The 14,873-nt window shown below is 38.9% G+C and overlaps 1 protein-coding gene across 3 annotated transcripts in view; it reads left to right on the top strand.

The window, feature by feature from the left end:
• Positions 1–717: 717 nt before the first annotated feature.
• Positions 718–14,873, top strand: part of PLA2G4A (phospholipase A2 group IVA) — a 159,927-nt gene continuing 145,771 nt past the window's right edge. The window contains exon 1 of one of the 3 annotated variants that reach the window (XM_019426657.2): positions 718–964. The gene's annotated coding sequence lies outside the window, so the exon portion shown is untranslated. Of the gene's footprint in view, positions 965–8,009; positions 8,404–9,420; positions 9,618–14,873 lie in introns of those variants that run through there. The other 2 variants (XM_019426677.2, XM_053909207.1) reach the window with 2 other exon arrangements.

Consider the following 14,873-nt stretch of genomic DNA (forward strand, 5'->3'; position numbering starts at 1 on the left):
GGGTTTTTCAATTTGTGTTGCCAACTTGTAATTTAACGTGATTTGATTTTTCCCTCTATATCTCAACAGGTGTATTACAGCCTTTGGTATGCTCTTAATCCTAAATTTACACTCAGTTACCAACTCAGGTGTTTTGAGTTTGGGGAGGAACTATTTGAGTAGATTATATACTTTTAAAATATATTTAGTATTGTTTTATTTCAGTTTAAAACTAGGTTGACTATTATATATCATATATATAAAGTTATTATATATATTATAAAGAGGTAATGGGATACTACAATTGTAGTCAATTTACCAAATTAGAAAATTTTTAAATGTGTTAATTAATAAACCTATAATTATCTAACCCAGTGATCTAACCCAACGATTATATCATACTGATATTTTTCCATTGCATTTTTAAAAATTTAAATCCAAGTTAGTTAACACATAGTGCAATAATTAAAGTGGTCTTCTATTGTTCTTCAAAATGTATCCATTTTATATTTTGGGTTTGTTATAAACTTTGCCCTTTTAAAGAATGCAAAAATGCTCTAGGTTATTCATCTTTTCAATTTTGTTACTTGTTGGGGGGGGGGGCGGTGGAGAGGAAGCTGTAACTACTTAAGGATAAGACGTGCTTCCAGACACATACACACAGACACACACAGTAGCATCCACGTGGTTTCGGATCAGCTCACTTACATACTATTTAAGCATGTTTTGGGACTTCAGACTCCGGTTCTGAGAAGTTAACATTTACATTTAAGATACCCGCTTCTTCGAGAACATTGCTTTCCCTCGCTTCGTCTTTCATTCCACCTTAAAACAGCTGCGAAGACTGAAGGAAACCAGCCCACAGTTTAGCCCCTCCTACCAAGGATTGGACTTGAACTCCTCTGTCGTCCCGGCTGAAAAAGGATCCTGACAGAAAGCTAGAGGCATAAAGGAGCCTGAAGAATCTCATGTAACTCTGGGAACAGTAAGCAATATATTTACTCTTGCCCCGCTCACTTCTCTCCCCCACGCTCCTTAGCTTTTAAGTTCGTATCTGACTTGAAAGGGAGAAAGGACGGAGGGAAACCGGTGGTTCGCTGCTTTACAAAGTCTGCCTCTCCTCTGCCTTTTGGAAAGGAGACTCAGATCAGGGCACTTAATTTCTTCGTAACAAATGCCAGCTTGCTTCCCGGGGTCTAAAGGCATGGGCGAATGGAACGACAGGGGTTTCCCTTACTTAGAGCCCCCAAAGAAAGCGACCGGTCGACAGGGCAGTGAGGTGGCTCTTGTTAGAGCTCCACGTGATGCCTCCCTGAGGTTACCGATCCCGGACTAGAGCGGTGTGGTTTTTGACAGCCACTAATACTCCTTAGCGATGGAGTCTGTGGGCTCTGTTAACGTTTTAATTTAAAAAAAAAAAAAAAAAAAAAAAAGTCGTTTCGATTACTTATGCAAAGTGTTCCTGGGTTTCTCATATGCTGCAGCGTCAGGAGAAAAGAAAGACCATGTTGGAAAAGGAATTGTAAAACCACTGGTATTCTGATTTGCCCTTCCCTAAGTTAATTGAGGAGCCTGGAGAACAGAGCTAGATCCTGAGCAAGTTTTGAGCAAATACCAAAGTTACGTTTTGAGTGTGGATACTATTTTGGTAACTTTGTTTTAGAAAAAGTTAAAAAAGGCATTTGGCTTTGAAATAAGAGTGGCTTAACCTACGTAAGTCTCCTAGAACTTACAATCATTGGAGTGTTAAAAATAATGATTTTCATCTCAAAGAGTAGAACAAGAAACGCTGGTCACACTGGTTGATGATGTAAGCATTTATTTGGCCAAGGCACATGGAGAGTATATAGTAGAGGCATCTCATCTGGATGGGTGTCAGTTCTTGGTTAGGATATTTGCATGTACAACCCTTTGAGTTCAAGGAGGATTTGTGTTTTATTTCTGTTTGTTTCAGAAATTTGGAATTGAAGCTGAAGAGATATTTGCAGGGAATCGTAGTGAAACAAACCCTGTTAAGAATTTTAAAATTTTATTCCTGGAGGTCCCTAGACCCTGCCAACCAAGTTTGATGTTGGGATAAGAAGCAAGTATTTGCTGCTTTCACTGAGCAAAGGAAGAGTTAAATTTTAAATTAAGCAATAATTGTGAAATGCACAGAGAAGTGTGCATTCTGCATTTGCTGAAAGCAGCTTTGCAGACTTCCTGAAAGGGAAGCACATTTTATGGAACAAGAAACAAAGAAACTTATTTAATAATTTTCCTTTTCCTACTTAAACATAAATGCAAAACACCCCAATTGTGACTTACAGTCCTTTTAACATTGTAAGTCACTTTTGAAGTATTTTGCATTTGTATTTTAATAGGAAAAGGAAAATTATTAAATAGATTTCCTAGTACCTGATAAAAAGTTCATTCCGTAGAGCTAATTTGGCCTGTGTTTGTAACCCAGCAGTGTCTTTCCTGGTGTCACTACTTAGAAAGCAAAATCATAAAACCATGTCATTTGTATATTAAAACACAAGTTCCAGGAATAAAAAAGAGGAAGACAGAGTTAGCTGTGGTTCCTTTTCCTCTCATAAGCCTTGTAATTACCTTCAGTGTTTTCCCCTCCTCTTGCTTGCAGACTTTATAGCTCTAATTTTTCTCAACTTTGCTTTTTTTTGTTTTAAATCACAGACCCTTTTACAAATCTTGTGAAATCTATAGACCATTCCCCAGAATAATGCACGTATGCTCTTCCAAAATGTACAAATTTGGAAACACCATTAGGAAGATCACAAACCCACCAAAACAATTCATGTCACATGCACATGTAGTACTTCTTAGAACTTTGGAGTTTTCTACTCGTATCAAATAATTAGCAAATCATTTCACTGATAAGAAGAATTGTTAAACAGTGAATATTGCAGTGCCCATACTGTCATTCATTCATTAGTGTTCTGGGACTCTAAGCAGTGTGGTGTAATGGAAAAAACTACCAAGTGACCTGGATTCTATACTGAACCCCAGTAATAATTAACTGTGTAACATTAAGCTTGCCATTTTTCTGTAACATCTGATATTTTTAATTGTTGATGCAGCACATAAAACAAGTAGGAAAATAAGATACAAGTTATATTTTATTGGATTATGGGATGTCTGTATTTGCTGTTTTTATTCCAAAATTCCTAACAATATTTCCCTGCATGATTGTTTTATAATATTCTTGTTTATTACAAAGATAATTCATACTCACTGCTTAAATTTCATTAAATATAGAAAATTGCAAAGGAGGAAAGGAAAAAATGACCTATAATCCACTCAAGGGCTATTTTAAAAATTTTTTTCAATGTTTATTTTTAAGAGAGAGAGAGAGAGAGAGAGAGAGAGACAGTATGAGCAGAGGAGGGACAGAGAGAGGGGGAGACAGAATCTGAAGTAGGCTCCAGGCTCTGAACTGTCAGCCCAGAGCCCTTTGTGGGGCTGGAACTCATGAACAGTAAGATCATGACCCGAGCCCAAGTCGGACATTCAACCACCTGAGCCACCCAGGTGCCCCTCCTCAAGGGCTGTTTTTAAAATGTCATTCATTCATTCATTCAGTCAGTCAGTCAACAAATATTTATTAACTATTAGGCATCAGTACAGAGACAAAGAGACAGGAATTCATTTATATACGTCTGTTTATACTTCTAGACATTTTTCTATACATACACTCACAGGTACATTTTACAAAATTGTGATTACATTTGTTAAAAGGTAAGCTGAAGCATATCAAAAATTTTTAAAGTTTATTTGAGCAACAGTTAAGTGGAACGAGACAGTGCAAAACAAAAGTGGACAGAAGCACTTCCCCAGCAGGCTCTCCAAAAAGAGACTTCTATCAAGAAAGAGTGGAATCAATGTAACAAAATTATTGATTGGCTGTAGTTTAAAGCCTAGTTGGCTGTTTGTGGTTGGTTGTCCTTAGGTTTCAATATGTAGGGTTAGTTTTTAGACCGTTTTGGACTTTGGTTTGCTTATGTAGACCACCAAGGCATTAGTGTCACCTTATCTAACGGCCTCCTTATTTCATTAGTTTAACATGCTACTCTTGCTATTTTATAACATGCTTACCCCTCAGGCATGATATTGTCTGTTAAAACATGATTTTTTTATACTTGTGTATAAGTTTGTGTTCATTCTTATCTGAAGCAAATATTATTGAGTCCCTACTGTGTGCCAGGTACTGGACAAGTAATGGCTATCTACCCATGAATAAGAGTGCTTCTCACCAGCATGTAATTTTTGGACTGTGGAAATGTTATATTGGCTGATCATTGATTTTTGGATATTCAGGTGGATTTGTTTTCTACTGTTACAAATAACGTTTCAGCAAAGACCCTTATGTAAATGTTTGTGCACAACTTTGGATAGATTGTACTTCCTTTGGATAGATTCTTAAGAGTGTACGCCCAGGTTTTAACAAAAGTTCACTACTTACAAGTTGTAAGATCATAAGCCAGTTGCTTTATCAAAGCACTCTTTTCTCCACTGTAAAATAGGAGTAATAATAATAATTGAGTGTTTGAAGGATTCTCAAAAATGCTCAACAGAATTTCACGGAAGGTTAGAAATTATTGTTGCCATTTTGCTCTTGAGAAAAATTGTATCAATTTAGAAGCAGTATTCGAGAGTAGAACTTCCCTATGATAACGCTAACACCGTGTTATCAGTCACATGGGACAAACAACAATAAATCCAAAAATTTAGTTGTTATATGAAAAATGGTATCTTGTTCAAATGTATATTTTTTTCAGAAATAAGGTTGGGCAATTTTATACTGGCCACTCATGTGTCTTTGTTTATGAATTGCCTCTTTCAATGTGATTTTTAAATCCTTTATTTTTCAGTTTTCATTTTGAATATGGTAAATATCAATAGAAATAACTCACATAATCATGGGGCGCCTGGGTGGCTCAATTGGTTGAGTGTCTGACTTCGGCTCAGGTCATGATCTCATGGTCCGTGAGTTCGAGCCCCACGTCGGGGCTCTGTGCTGACCACTCAGAGCCTGGATCCTGCTTCAGATTCTGTGTCTCCCTCTCTCCCTGCCCCTCCCCCTCATGCTAGGTGTCTCTCTCTCTCTCTCTCTGTCAAAAATAAATAAACATTAAAAAAATTTTTTTAAAAAGAAATAACTCACATAACCAAAGGCCTTATTAAAGGTCCTCAATAGGTTGATGGGGGGTGGGAGGGAGGGGAGGGTGGGTGATGGGTATTGAGGAGGGCACCTTTTGGGATGAGCACTGGGTGTTGTATGGAAACCAATTTGACAATAAACTTCATATATTGAAAAAAAAAAAGGTCCTCAATAATTTTGAAGTGTTGGGGGGGGGTCTTAATATCAAAGGCTAAACATTAAACTGGAAATACAAATTCTATAACTATCGCTTTTCTCAATTTTGGAAAATTGTTCTTATTGTCGCCTGAAACCTGTTCTTTAAAAATGGGTGAGATGCATAGAAAAATGAAAGAAAGCCATTTTTATTCTCATAGACTGTCATAGTCTACAAAACCAGAGAAGTTGAGGAGGGTTCAGGGAAGTGGGCCAACACCCTTGTAGAATGTCCCACAGCTCCAGGAACATCTCGACTTGTTTCATGTAGAGAAGATGAAGACTAAGGGTTACACGATTCTTTATGAAGGTTTTGTAGGAAAAATAGCATCCATATTTGTCGAGAACCAACTTTTTATTTATAATTTGTTTGAATGCTTACAAAAGCAGAGACAGAGTGTGAGGGAGGGACGGAGAGAGAAGAAGACACAGAATCTGAAGCAGGCTCCAGGGGCTGAGCTGTCAGCACAGAGCCCGACGCCGGACTCAAATCCACGAACCCCACAAACCGTGACATCATGACCCGAGCCAAAGTCGGCCGCTTAACCGACTGAGCCACTCTGAGAACCAACTTAGAGAAAATGAATTTACTAGCATCTCTTCATCTACTCATTGACGCTTAGGGCGGGGACAGTTGGGGGGACCCAACGGTTAGTTGGTTCTGGAGTCCTTTCCAAAGAGGACAGTAACCAGAGCAGACACTGTTCTGATCTTTTGATACTTGCACCTGCCTGAGAAAAAAAGAGATGCACCAAAATTTTGCTGCTCTTGCTGTGTGAATCTCAGTGTTTTTGATCCTTTCTGATTCTTAGTCTACCTTTACAACCTTGTTTGGAAGTACGGTTTATCTCCACTTTGTACAAATATCATTTTTAATTTATTGAAACAACAGGGTAATCCATTTTGTAGACTTTTTACATGTATTTGGTTCAATATTAGGAAAGTATTGAGGAAAGAAATTTAAAGCAATTATGTAAGAATTTACAGAAAAGCAGTTTGGGGAAAAGGGCCTACAGATGCATGCAGCTGTGAGGACATGCTGTATAGGCACCTGCATCTGTAATTAAGATATCTTTTTTTATGACTTAATTTTATTTATTTAGAGAGAGAGGGTGTATAAGCAGGGGAGGGGCAGAGGGAGAGGGAGGGAGGGAGGAGAGAGAGAGAGAGAGAGAGAGAGAGAGAGAGAGAGAGAGAGAGAGAGAGAATTCCAAGTAGGCGCCACAGTGCAGAGCCAATGTGGGCCTTGAACTCACAAACTGCGAGATCATGACCTGAGCTGAAGCCCGAGTTGGACACTTAATCGGCTGAGCCACCCAGGTGCCCCTGTAATTAAGATCGCTTAATGTCCATCAGTCCCTTGTTATATATACCGTAAACCTCAAACGGGTATTGTATTCCTTTCCATTCAACTGTCATGAAGAAGAGGCAGATGAATTTAAAATTGATGGAGGTCACAAATTTAGATCTTAAAAAGGTAACACCAGAGTTATCGGTAGTTCATGGCACAGTCTTCTAAATCACTGCTTTCAATATGTAATGGGAATTCACGTTCAGATAAGAACTTCAAAGTATTGTTAGACCCTTGATCCTTAGAAGATGGTACTAACATATTTTAGGAAGATGCCACATAGCAAAAATTCTCATTTAAAGAGATTTCTTGGTTAGTTAAAAATTTAACTGCAGATTATTAAGATGGTTGCTTATAGACTACCACTTGGTACTTATTTTTTGAGGCGGTGTTCACCAAGAATTTATATTTTAAATACATGAAAGCTCATAATATTTATATGGGATTTTTTTCTTACCCTTACCACTAATGATGTCTCTGCTATCAATGAAAAGTAATAAAAGAATCAACTTTGTGAGACTCCTTCAGTGTTTGCAGAAATTCTTCCTGTTGAAATTATTTACTTATTTATTTTTAAAGTTTACTTATTTTGAGAGGGAGTGAGTGAGAGTAGGGGGGAGGGGCAGAGAGAGAGGGAAAGATTGAATCTGAAGCAGGCTCTGTGCTTTCAGTGAGGAGCCCAGTGCGGGCTCAGTCTCACAAATGATGAGATCATGACCTGAGCCGAAATCAAGAGTCAGATGTTTACCTGACTGAGCCACACAGGTGCCCCTAAATTATGTTTTAGATTGACAGATTGGTTTGGTTGATTAATACCTCGTGAACAATTGTCAGAATGAAAACACATTTGTATAAATCATAATTTTCTATGAGGAAAATACAGTTTTATTAATATAGTATATAGCACTCCTAGAAAAATGGTAGGAAAAATATATCTTTTTAATACTTAGAAAAAGAACAGATATTAAAGGAAACAATTTAGAAAATCTGCGCTCTCTCTGTCACTTAAGAATTTTACTTGCTGAGGGGTGCCTAGGTGGCTCAGTCGGTTAAGCCTCTGACTCTTGGTTTCAGCTCAGGTTACGATCTTACAGTTTATGAGTTCGAGCCTCGCGTGGGGCTCTGTGCTGACAGCTCGGAGCCCGGAGCCTGCTTTTGCTTCTGTGTCTCCTCTGTCTGCTCCTCCCCTGCTCATGTTCTATCTCTCAACAATAAGTAAACATAAAAAAAAAGAAAAAGAATTTTACTTGTTGGGTTAAAAAGAAAAATCCAGAGCTAATATTACCAGGAATTGGTGATCACTGGGCTGTATGCATTTACTCCTTCACCAATTCAGGAAGTGTTAATTCAGACTGACTACATGCTAGGCACTGTGATCCCTGTAGGGGAGACCTGGGTGAATAAAGCAGGTGTGATTAATTCCCTCTTGGAAGAGAGAGGCAATAATTAAGCAAACAATAAACAGATGATAAAGGAAGCAACCTGATTCCAACAGTTGAGAATAATCTGGAGAGGGGCAGGACTGAAAAGTTTCCCTGAGGTGAAACGTAAGCATAAAGTGAGGCTGTGAGGGATGAGAAGCCGAGAGAGAGGAGAGAGCGTAGGAGGTGAATGGAGAGAGAAGGGTGTGGCTTGCGCTGGGGGCTCCAGGCAAAGCACTGGTACCTGAGCCTTCGAGAAAGCAAGCAAGAAGCTGGATGGAAAACCAGAGATTGGGGTAATGTCGTGGGTGCAAAGGAAGCAAAGTGGTTCCAGGGAAACAGAGGGTAGAAAAGTGACTTCACTTGAAAACTTGGTGGTCATTAGTGATCTTGATTAAGAGCAGTTTCAGTGGAGTGATGGGGACAGAAAGTGTGCGTGAGGTTGCCCGTGGATGGGGGGTGAGGACTCTGGGAGCATGGATACCCTGTGAACAACTGGCCCTCTGGAGAAATCTGTTGGTAAATGCAGCAGAAACGTGGAAACATGGAGGGAGGAGGAATATGAAGCAGAGGGACTTCTATGGGCTTGCTCATCAGGTCATCAGGAGAAAGTCATTTTGTTTGTTCAGAAAAGAGAGGTATGACTATCATGTACTTACAGAAGAGAGAGGGCTTTTGTGTCCCAAGAGCCACTTGCGGGGTCAGGTCTCTTAACGGGAGGAGGAATTCTGCTTCCTTGGTGAAGGCAAACGGGACTGAAGTGCAAGTACAGGGAGTTTGCTGATTTGGTGGTGGGAAGATAAGACACTTCCCTCTGGTGTTGTTTTCTCAGGGAAGGGAGATGAGGTCACCAGCTAAGAGAGGGGGGTGGGGAGAGGCAAGGTGGAGAAGAAAGCCATTTTCTAGAATGGGGATGCAAATTCACAGGAAAAACTTAGAAAGATACTGTGTAGTGTCCAGGGCCTCTGTGAATGTTGAGAATGTGAACCGAAAATAAAACCAGTCTGCCAGGTTATGTGGTTTTTCTCTAGCTAAATGCCAGGAGCAAACCCAGAGAAGCTAGAATGGCTGAATTCTTCTAGAGTGGGAGTTTTGAAAGCAAGCAAGCAAGAAAATCTGGAAATCCTTAAGATGAACAGGCAGTACCCTGAGCCAAAACACAAAATGAAAACAAAACACCTAAAACAATGCATAGAAATTCATGAGCTTATAGAATACAGACCTTTTTATCTAAGGTAATTATTAACTAGCAGGGAGTAATTACAAGTTGGCTTGATTTCTAGCATTTTGTAGGAAGGGATTGAATTTGTTGCTTTCACTCTTGTCGGATTCTTACCTTTCCAGTTGCCTGGACTGGATATCACTTTGGCAAATCTCAGTGCCTTTACCTGCTCCAGGAGCCACCATACTGGGCTTTTTACTCTTCTTGTCTTAGTTGCTAGAACTGTCATTGTCATTTTAAATTCTGATTGCCTAACAGTTGCTGTGCCGGCCTTTATTGGGTGCCTAGGTAAGTTCTTATGTCTGCCTTATATCATACCCTTCAGCTTTCCTCAGCTTTTGCTTACTTCTCCAGGCTCCTGGAAGCCATCAGTGCTCCCTCAAGATAGTTTAGTTGCTTTATAGAATTTGAACCATTAGAGCTCTATAGTATAAGGCTGGCCAAAACATGTGGTAGTAATAATCGACCATCAGAAAAAGTTTTTCTTTTATAGCCTTGCTATCAGGATGTTCTTTCATCAACCTGAAATACATCCTTGATTTTGCAACTAAAAGTCCTTTCCTTTTCTTTTTTAATCCTTAGAACTTTGGAGAACAGCTGGTTACCATAATCGACATGTTTTTTTCAGGAATGACAATATTATTGAAATACTGACTCTTACATTTCTTCAAAGTTTAGAAGAAAATCTTGTTGTTTTTTCAAAATTCATTATTTATATATATATATACGTATATATATATATATATATTTATGTATGTATATGTATAAATATGTGTATATATATATATATATATTTAAATCCTTATAACATTAAAGTTCTTTAGTTTTGCACTAAGGATGGCTGGGCACTTTCCTGAATGAGAGCAATGAGTCTGTGTGGGTCAAGCCTGGCAACATGCAGAGGAGGGGAAGCTCTTTGTGGTCAAATGCCCTTAAGTTTGCATCTGGCTCGGACCTTTTCCAGATGCACTGCTTGCCACTCAAGGTTCTTCTCTGGCCTCCTTTCCTCCTACCTCAATGAGACACGCCATGAATTGGAAAGTCATTCTGTACTTTATTCCTGGGTTCTGGCCATATTTGTTAGGCTGTGGTTTAGATGTAGTTATCTAACTTCTTCCTGTCCAAGAATGAAGGGGACATCTGCAAACTGAAGGGGAGAATGTAGCACTGTTTTTGTTAATTTCATATTTTTTGCAAGCTCACTGGGAGGGAGGGACATTTATGTCACCAGCAGAGAAGCTCAGTAGAAATATTCTTACAGACTCTACCAATGTCCTTGGTACTGTTCTCTAGCTTGTTGCTCTAAGGTTGAGAAAATGTAAATTTCCTATTTTGAAGCAAATGATGGTGTTTCTAATTTATTCCAGCCTGTGTTTTTTTACATGCAACGTCTAAATATTCAGATTGGGTTTACACATTTATTATGGTGCTAGCAGAGGTAGGTAGCACAAAAAAGAACTGTTTTTTTGTTGTTGTTGTTGTTTTTTGTTTTTATCATTTTACCCTTTATGGTGCTGTGAGCTCTTCGGTCCTCAAAAATTTTACATTGAACTTTAGAACTTTAGTTCCACAGAAGTAGAGGGGGAAAACATACCGCAAGTCTCTGAAGCATATATAAGTATCATATAAGGGGTGTACTAGACTGCATAGACTCCATGTATTTTGATAAAATCAGTTTTCTTTGTAATCCAATGTTTTTATTTCATGAACTTTATAATGTCATACTCTACTCAGGGGTTAGCTTTGCCAGATGGCCAGAGTGAGTGGTCCATGGTACAAAAAAGATCAAGAACTCCTGAGGGTATTGCCTTCAAAGGCACATTTACACAGCTCTTCATCCTTCAAAAGACTGGGTTTCCGGTTTATTTTAAAAAGCGAATTGCCATTCACAGTATCTAGAAGCAAATTTCTAAAGCTCCTTACAACCTGAGAAAAGAACAGTGGATTTGAATTCCTATTTCATGTAACACAATCCAGGACAAGTAGAATGCTCATTTCCAGCTTAGTGGTTTCGCTTCCTGGTAGTGCCTCGGATGGGTGGGTGTATGGCTCCTCTTATCTTCCACAGTCCTGCTATATTTATTTGTCAACCTTTTCCACTTCAAGTTCACAGTCAACATCCATATTTTAACTACCTCACTAGCTGCCTGAAATAGTTATTGTGTCAGTTGAAGAGTGAAACAAACCCAAAATGTTGATAATTTCATTCAGTAATAAAATGGTTCTCATGAAACATTTAAGCCAACATGACGATTTTCCTGGGGGTTTTCCCTAGACTGTTTACTTTAGAAAAAAGATATGGCTTTCCCCTCCTGTGGCAATCTTGAGTACGTCATGAAAAAAGGGCAGCAATTAAGGGGGAGTGGAACCCTCAACAAAACACAAATACTCTCTAGGGGAGCATTTTTTGCAAACCTCCTGGTCTGGAGAGAGAAAGCTGTGGAAGTAAACATGCTTCTCAAAACATTCTCTTTTTGCTAGCGTTTTGTGTCATGTCATTAGGTATATTTAAAAAGTGGTAACACCAAGGGCATTAATGTATCTGTTTCTTTTAAGTAAAAGAACGTTATTCTACGTTTTCTGAAAATGAACCTAATATAGTTAACACTTGTCAATGTGGTATTATTCCATACTCGTCTATGTGGCAAGAGGAATTTTTTTTTAAATAGTCCACCTCATATTTGCAAGTTAACATCTTATAACTATAATTCAAATTCGGAAAAGTGTAAAAGATGAAAATGACTCTTTTAAAACTTTATTTGACCAACCATAGAAATTCAGTTTTTCATTTCTCTCAAATTCATATCTTGAGCCTATTCTGCACCATCAAATAATAACTTGGCAACTTCAGATTTTGGTCAGGCTAAAATATATATATATATTTATATATATTTATATCCTTTTTATTTTGGATGCATCTCCTTTTTAGCCTGAGTATGTGAAGGGCAGGGGAGAGGAGGGAATGTGGTAGGGTACAAAGAAAGAGTAGCTGGTTGAGAGTGAAAGACTTTGTTCAGCTGTTTTTCCTACTGGGTGAACTTGGCTAGTGTCAAGAGGAAAAATTTCTTTCTACCCTTCAAGATTCTTCTGGCTGGTCTACGAATTAAATTGTCATGAGACAGATTAACAAGAGAAAAAAAACCCAAAGTTTAATTATGTGTGCATAGAAGCAAGTTCTAAAGAAATGACCAGGGTAGGCAGTTTGTATACTTTTTAGACAGAGACAATAAATTTGTGAGAAATAGGACAAAGAAAACTTATGTTTAGGCACTTTAATTGATAAGGAATCCTAAACTAATTTGGGTTGGGGTACTAAATTACTAAAAGTAACAAAGATTGTTCAAATAGCCTTTTCAGCTCGGTATTCCCTATCTTTGGTGATGGGGATGTCTCTCTTTACCTTCTGGTCCAGTGAGGGTACCTTTCACATGGGAGATTTATTTCCTGCTTTCTGTAGACAAAGGTGGGGGTGGGACGGTGGGATGTGGCAGTCAGAGTGTTCTTTTTGCATTGGCTATTTCTTAAGTATCTTTTATTTTAAAATAATCAACATGCATGGGCTCCAGGGTGGCTCAGTTAGTTGGTTAAGCGTTTGACTTCGGCTCAGGTCATGATCTTGCAGTTTGTGAGTTCCAGCCCCGCGTTGGGCTCTGCTCTAACAATTCAGAGCCTGGAGCCTGCTTCAGATTCTGTCTGTCTGTCTGTCTGTCTGTCTCTCTCTGCCCCTCCCCCACTTGCACTGTCACTCTCACAAAAATAAACATTAAAAAAAATGAGAAAAACAAAAAAAACCCTTAAAAATAAATAAACAAAATATTTTGGAGCAGTCTGCCCTTGGTCTCTCCACTAGGTTTGTTTATACCTTTAGGCCTCGGCTTGTATATTTGCACAAAGAAGTTCTGCCTGGGTGGTAGTTGTGCATATTTCTTCCAATTTTAAAATTTTGTGAACTGGACATACAGTGAGAATGGTGGCTTGGTTTTGGCCATCTAGAGATGAAACAATGGAAAATAACAGCAAACCAGAGAGTCAAGGAAAGAAAAGCTGACAACTGGCTCAGCGGTGACGCAACATTCTTACTTTGTTTGTAATGCAGCCTGTGAAACTGGGCAGGCCAGTTTCCTCAGCCCTTGCAATAGGTTCATCTGGATTAGACTTCGCAATTGTGAAGTGGTGGAATGAACTGTTACGTATTGTGTTTCAGTTATAGAGTGTGTGTGTGTACATGCATGCATCCGGTGCACGCATGCATGCTCTTTTTAAATAACCGGGGGAGGGAGGCGTGCCCATTTAAAAGATGCTGTGGCCTCTCCTCTTTATCACATCCACAGTTCTCCTTTAGATGCATTTCCTAACACATCTGGACCTCTCTGGCTGGCTGCGCCCCTTTCTCCTCAAACACCGCATTTCTCCATTAGCGACCATATGCTTCTTATTTAATGGCTATGTTTACATTATTGGTGTGTTTTAGACTAAATTGTGCCCACCCTCCATTCATATGATGAAGCTCTAAGCTCAGGATCTCAGAATGTGTCCTTATAAGAAGAAGAAAATTGGACACACATAGAGACACCAGGGGCATGTGGGCATAGAGGAAAGACCATGTGAGGACACAGGGAGAAGGTGGCCATTTGTAAGCCAATGAGAGAGGCCTCAGAAAAAAAACCAATCCTGCTGACAGGTCAATCTTAGACTTCCAGCCTCTAGAACTGTGAGAAAATAAGCTTCTATTTGGTTAAGCCACCTAGTTTGTGGCATTTTATTACCATAGTCCTAGCAAACTAATACAAAGTGCTCCTCCCATCATGCCATCTCTCTGCTAAGATTCTTTCACATGCAGTTGTTTATTGTATGATGTCTTGGAATTAATGCCTGTCCTTTAGGGTCTTTGATGGAGTGGCAGAATGGTATAGAAAGTAAGAATTTGATGTGAGGCAGAGGGTCAGGATTCTAGGGCCGTATGACCTGGGGAAAGTTTCTTAGTCTTCCTGGAAGACAGAATTCTCTTGTAGAGTGTGGTTTGGGAGACTGTCTGCCTCAATTTGAGTTGCCAGTTAGACAAATCACTTAACTTTTCTTAAGGTTTTTGTTTTGTTTTGTTTAATCTCTAAAATGGCGATAATAATTCCTCTCTTGTTATGAAGACGAAATGAAGTGGTGTATATAAATCACTTAGCTCCGTGCTTGGCACCTAGGAAATGTTTAATGAATGTGAACTTTTCAAATTAAGTAAGCAAATTAAAAAAATAATAAAAAGAAAATAAAGTAAACATTGCTAAAATGTCTTCCAGTTTTGTCGGTCTAGGATCTATAAATAGGCTTTGTTTCCCCTTGATTATTTCTCAACACAAGACCTCATCTGTGGTTTTCCCCAGCACTCCATACAAATGCCCACATTTGTTCATTCATCTTTTCAGTTAGTAGTAATTGAGGGATCATTTGGGGCTCATGCAGGGGAAGGAGCTAGAACTTCCCTCATGCTGCTCACAGTGAGGGGAGACATACGCTATATATAATGGTAATGTGGTATATAACAGTGTGGTG

Source organism: Panthera pardus, unplaced genomic scaffold (genome assembly GCF_024362965.1).
Source record: "Panthera pardus isolate Hobbes unplaced genomic scaffold, ASM2436296v1 HiC_scaffold_21, whole genome shotgun sequence".
NCBI classification, from domain to species: Eukaryota; Metazoa; Chordata; class Mammalia; order Carnivora; family Felidae; genus Panthera; species Panthera pardus.